This window comes from Arachis duranensis, chromosome 1 (genome assembly GCF_000817695.3).
Source record: "Arachis duranensis cultivar V14167 chromosome 1, aradu.V14167.gnm2.J7QH, whole genome shotgun sequence".
NCBI classification, from domain to species: domain Eukaryota; kingdom Viridiplantae; phylum Streptophyta; class Magnoliopsida; order Fabales; family Fabaceae; genus Arachis; species Arachis duranensis.
This window is the reverse complement of record NC_029772.3, coordinates 35,567,144-35,574,199: the sequence shown is the minus strand read 5'-3', so window position 1 is coordinate 35,574,199 and position 7,056 is coordinate 35,567,144.

Below are 7,056 nucleotides of genomic sequence, written 5' to 3'. Positions count from 1 at the left end.
AGACCCACAAACAAATTTTTATATGTTGTTTTACTGTCAAATAAGAACATATCAAAATTAGCTCAAAATAAATAATAAATTATTAGAGAATTCTAATGCACAAAATTCTCTAATAAACAATGAATAATTTAAATCTACTAAAAAACAACTCAACGCTTTTCTTTGATACTTGCAAAACATATACCTAAGATAATATTATATCAATGTTAGTATACAATTTTACAATCATCGACCGTATTTACTATACACGACTCCTTCTTATCAATGATTTTTTCTGTGTAAATCGTTATTACCCAGTTTTTAATAACTACTTAATATACAAAATTTGAAATTGAAAATTGTTATTACTAATTCAATTAACTGGTTAATTAAATAATAATTATCAAATTATTAAGGTGCAAAATCATTGATTTACTCAATAGATTTCCATATATTTTTTATATTTCAAGTAATAATTTGAAATTATATTATTTACCCAGTTAATAATACTATTATTAATAATTATTTTTTGCATTGATTTTTAAATCAATTATTAAATAATTATTTTTGTTAAGATAATTGTTTATAAATTATTTCAAATTATATTTTGTTAAGATATAATTATTTAGATTATTACTCATGGTGTATATATAATTTCATTTTATACCAATTAATCAATTATAATTATATGACACGGGTGTAATTTCAATTTTATCCACCGATTATTGGCAAATAAATTTTATTCCAATTATAAATAAAATCTGTTTTTATTGGCAAATAAATTGTCTTTAGGTCAACGATTTAATATATGTGTAGGTTCATTTTTTGTCAAATACAATGAAAATACAAATAAAAAAATAAAGGATAAAAATAAACTTAATAATATCTGACACCACTTCATTTTATTAAATTATTTAAAAATAGCACATCCACGAAAAATAATCGTAATATATAAATTGAGGCAATAATTTAAAATTTTATAATTATAATTTAATCAAATACTAATAGTAAAACCAAATTACCTAAACAATATTGAACATATTCTAATCCTTAGTCACGTATAGTATATAATCATTCTTGTAACGACAACCAACTGAAATAACATCGTAAGTTTCAAAATTTAGAATTCGTGCAAAATCAGACCATCCTCTTGTTAGATAAGCTTCATCATCCGCTATCCATCCAATGCAGTAAGGTATAGAATTGCCACACCGAAAAACCAAACTAACTCTTATTCCCCTCAATGGCATTGCATACATGCAAAAGAAAGCTGGTAATTTCTGAAAAAAATCAAAATATGTTAAAAAATTATTCTAATAATGAATAGCTTAAACTAAGAAAATTTAAATATATTACTAATCGTTGAAATTGCATATCTGAATTTGTCATGAATTTAGCAAAACTGAACGCTTACATCCTTCGGTAAAGTAGAGACTATTGCCTCTTCTTTAAACGCTTACATCCATGTAGTTTGAACCTGAATCAGTGAAGACAACTCGATCGATGAGGTATTTCATGGATGTGATGTATTGTAAATAATTGTGGCAAAAGACAATCGAACTGGAACATTAGACGATAAGAATAACTTATAATAACAACAAATAAAAAATTATCAAAAGAATAATATAATAGAATGAGTATATAAAAAAATATTATAAAAAATTATAAATTGTACCTTAAAAGGATCAACTTCAATAAAAAACAAAAAATACATTCGTATTCTATGAAGTAGTAAAAAAAACACTAAATATAAAATTATGAATTGACTCTCAAATTTATATTCATGTACCACAGGAAAACACTATATATAGACTTTAGTAAAACAAAAATAAATATGTAAATTACCTATTATTAAGGTAATTTTTTAATAATGCATTAAATTTTGATTTGATACAATTATAATGAAAATATGTTTCTAAATTAGTATAATTATATATTATTCATTAAATATTAATTACAATATAATTATATTAAAGATATTTTTTATAAAATAATTTAAAAAAATTATTTGATATACGTGAATCGGGTAACAAAGATTTTTTATTATTATTATTACTATTATTGATATTATTATTATCATTAAAATTATTAAAAGTATTTTTAATTGATAATTGATAAGTAGTTTAATAATGCATTAAATATTAATTTTATATAACTATAATAACACTGGGAGAAAACCCAGTTTTAGTATATTAAGTAGATAATCGATAATATTCTATCTCACATGTTATAAAATGATAAAAAATAAACATACACAAAAAATATTTATTACTTTAATTTTATTTTAACTAGTAATTTTTTTATCTAAAAATATATATTTTATATCCTTTAATTTTAAATGTGTATTTAGTTTAAATTAGATGTATTAAATTAGTCTCTTAAATATAAATATATTTTATGGTAATAAAATAAAATAAAATAAATATTACAAAAACTAAGTCTTATGATATGAACATAAAAAAAAACTTGTATATTGGACTTATCCTTAGCTCAATATCCAAACACTTAGCCAAGATATGCAAATCCACTAATTAGACTTAACTGTTAAAAATACTACTCTAGTTAAATTTATAGTTGTAAAAATTTAACCAGATTAAAAAATCGGTAAATCAGACTATAAATCAGTTCGGTTCGTATTTTAGACCGTTTAAATATACAAACCGATATGAATCGATGAAATTGGCTAAATTCGGTAAGAAATAGCAAAAATCGGTCTAATCGGTTCGGTTTAGTAACCTGCCACTCTATGGTGCTCTATAGCAGCGTATCTCCACCTGTGATCCAGTGCAGCCTATGGTCTTCTGGTGTGCCACTTGTCAACAGGGGACATCTTGTTATAATGTCTCCTAGTTACCACTTGATGACATGTCATCATGTCATGTTTTTCTATGCTTTTTCTTTGTTTTTTTATAGGTTTTATGTACTTTCTTGAGCCATAAGCAAGCCATTTGGGTAGAATTTCATGTTTCCTTTAATTCAATCAACCATAGATGAATTGATGCATTTTCATGAGTTTTTATGCCATAATTGCTTAAATTTCAAGAAGAAGAAGAACTCTCATGATTATAGCATAGCTTTGATGTATTTGGTTGATTGATGATAGGTGAAAAGAGCTTTGAAGAAGGTTAGAGAAAGAAGAAAGGGCAAGGAGCAAGAGAACAAAAAGCTTGAGCAAAAGCTTGCCTCAAACTTTAGCTCAAACTTTTGGAAGAGTTGAATTCACCATGGATGAGGCAAAAGCTTGCGCCAACGTTTGCCTCAAGCTTCTTGGCAAACGTTGGCGCCACACACCAACACCCAGGAGGCCAAAAATTTTGCGCCAACGTTTGCCTCAAACTTTAGGTCAAACGTTGGCTTGTAGCCTAAAGGGGTATACTTCCAACAAGAATAACTTGAGCTACAGAGCTCCAAATTAGGTGATTCAAAAAGAAATAGAAAGTAGAAATTGAGAGCTTTCCAAGCATATATGGCACCGCATGGTGGACACTAAAATTGAGGAGAAAAACTGCCCCGAAATGTGCATAAACGAACATGGTGGCAACCTGCAGTGAGGCCAACTAACCTCTGCACCTTCGACGGAGTATAACTCGAGCTGTGGAGCTCCAAATGATGCGCTTCTAAATGCATTGGAAAGTAGACATTCAGGGCTTTCCAACAATATATAATAGTATGGGGTGGACAATGCGTTTGAGCCTCCAGAACTGGCGTTTTCGACCACGTTTGAGGCAAACTTCACCTCAAACGTTGGGCACCAAAGCCAGCGACCCTGTTCTCTTCAAAGGAGCATAACTTGAGTTGTAGATGTCCAATTGAGGTGATTCCAATTGGGTTAGAAATTTGACATTCAGATCTTTCCAACCATATATAATAGTCTATAGTGGGCATAAAATTGGCAACTTTGACAAGAGGACAAAGTAGCACCCCAAGGCTTAATATGCAACAAGAGGGATCCACGTTTAGCTCAAAGTTTGACCTCAAACTTTGGCTCAAACGTGGATGACAGCAAAATGGCCATCTGCATGATGAGTTTGGTGAATAAGTTTGAGTCAAAGTTTGCCTCAAACTTTGACTCAAGCTTTAATGGTTCTGGCCCGGTTCACAAGTGGGTTTCTTTCCAACACCAAGAGCAATCAACAGAGGTTTTTGTCTACCCAATTCCATCAAGAGCAAGGGCCCAATTGACACCACTCAAAGGCACAAGAGATAGTTAGAATAGAAATTTTATTTTAGTTGTAATTTGTTTTGAATTTCATTTTCATTTTGTAAAAATGCCTATAAATAGGCATCTGTTTCATTTTATTGGGAAGGTCGGCTCGAATAGAGAGCATAGGAGGCTGGCTCTACTAGGGAGCATTAGGAATAGAGAACTCTCTCTCTTTAGTTTTCAATTTCATTTTGAATCTTGGGTTGAGAATTGAAGAAATTCTGTTTCAATCTCACCTTGAGAATTCTTTCTGTTTGCTTGTCTGCATAATTTTAGTGAATTGTGATTTGAATCAAAACTCTCTTTACCGCTTTCATCTCTATTTCTTCTTCAATCTGTTTGCTGTTGGATCAAGGAAGGGATTAAGATCTAGACTTGTTTTCTAGTCTCATTGAGCTCCTGAGATCTTCGACCTCTCATTTAGATTTTGCAATTGAGCTGCATTTTACTTTCTGTTTGGTTCCTCAATTCAGTTTACATTAAGCTTGCTGCAAATCTCATTTAAATTTTCTGCAATTTACAATTCCTGCAATTGCTCTAAGTTCTTATTCACTACAATTTCGCTTCTCTGTTTACATTGATCCCAATTTATTCTTCCTGCAATTTAAATTTCCAGCTGCTTGATCTATTGCTCTCTTTAATTTCCAACAACCCAGCCCCTTTACTTTTCATGCAATTTACCTTTCTTGTCAATTAAGATTTTGCTAATTTACTTTTCTTGCTCTTTAAGTTTCAGTCATTTTACTTTCTGCACTTTAATTTTCCTTGCTATTTACTTTCTATTGGCTACATTTCACACAATTCACCAATGTTAGCTTGACTAAACTAATCACCCACTAAAGTTGCTTGATCCATCAATCCTCGTGGGATCGACCTCACTCTAAGTGAGTTTTACTACTTGATGCGACCCGGTATACTTGCCGGTGAGTTTTAGGTGTTTTGGAATTTGTTTCCAAAATTATCCATCAAGTTTTGGCACCGTTGCCGGGGATTGATTTAGATCAACAATGATTAAGTGGGTGAGAAGTCTAGATCAAGCATTTTCTTTATTTTATTTTCTGTTTTAGATTGAAACCAAGGTGTTTGTTATTTTGCCTCACTAAGCAAATATCATCTGAGACATGAATTTCAATTTTGTTTGGGGTTGTGTTTTACAAAATTCAGATGGAGTTCAACTCATCTTATGATCAAACAAGTTTTATGGAATATTACCCACCATCACCAATCTCTAATGGTGGCTAGGAATATCACCAAGAAAATACAAATTCTAAGCACTCCAATCCATGGAGATTTGCTTCAGAAACACAAGATGAGCAAGAGAACCATATGGGATATTTCCTTCCACCATAAAATGATGCAAGTCATGATTCTAATGGTGGTTGGGAAGGGAATTCTAATGCTCCATATGATATTCATCCAAAGATATCATCACTTGACCATGCTTCAACAGAAAGCCCCTTTCAAAACTCACCACCCACACAAACTTCCATGAACCACTCAAGGTTCTCAAAGCTTGAGTCCATGCTCAAAAGATATGAGGAGAAGACAACGAAAGTTTGGAAAGAACAAGAAAACTCCCTCAAAAACATGGAAGTGCAGCTAGCTCAATTGGTGAGTGCAACGAAGAAGGAGGAAAAACAAGAGGAAGAGGCTACTGAGTCAAGTGGATTTTTAGTGAAGAAAAAAGAGGTGGTGGAAACATTTGAACCTGAACTTGCATATTCACAGAAGCCACTTGAGATGACAAGAGCACATGACAACTCACAACTCTCACAAACTTCCCTGGACCAAAATACCTCAACACTTGAATCCATGATTGAAAGGTATGAAGAGGAGATGAAGAAAGCTTGGGAAGATCAGCAAACCTCCTCCATGAAAGAGCTATTAAAGCAAATGTTGAGTGTAAAAGAGGAAGTGGAAGAACAAGCTAGTGAGGAGGACAATCAAGAACGTCCAAACTCAAGGGAAACAAAGAGGCACATGAAGGACAAGCTCATTGAACCACCAATTCAAAAGGCTCTGGATGAAGATCAAACTCCAAAAATCACACAGCAACCAATTCATGAATCCAAAGAAGTGAAGGCAACTAACAAGAGCACCAATCATGTCCCTGGTCCAGCAAGCAAGCTCAATCAAGCCAAATTCAAAAGGAAGCTTGCTGAGAAGAGGCCAAAACAAGGGACATTAGCTGAAACTTCTCCCCTCTTGGAGTCATTCCTCTTAACAAACTGGAAGAAGAGGAAGAAAGTGAAGAATAGGTAAACAGTAAGTAACATTCCTTCTCCCTGCTTTGTTTAATTTTCAATAAATTGACATATGGTTGCATTCTAAGTTTGGTGTTGCTATGCAACAAAATTTGCTTCAAACCTTTACTAGATACTTGCATCAATTCCAAGAGAAAGTGTCACACTAAGTTTGGTGTGCCACTTATATTTTTATGCAATGTATCATGCACACCATCTTATTTTTGCAATCATAATATCTTTGTTTCTCTGTGCCTTGATAGTTACTCTTAATTCTGCTTGCTTCAACACATGTATCACTAACATTTCATTGTGTAAGACATTCATGATCTATCTTAGCCCCACAGCCACGATTCTAATTGTTGCTTGAGGACAAGCAATCATTCTAAGTTTGGTGTGGGAAGTGGGAGAATGGGAGGAAGATGACAACAATAGAGAAGATGAATTACAAGGTTGTAAAGTTCTTTTTCCTCTCATTTGTTTCCAGCACTTTAAATTGCATGATTGTCTTATTACCTTCTCTGTATACATGTGAGATATGAATGGGCATAGTTTGATTTCTAAATTGCAATATGCTGCTGTGGCATTATGACTACCAACTTGAGTTTTGTGAATTCAAAAGCAATAAAG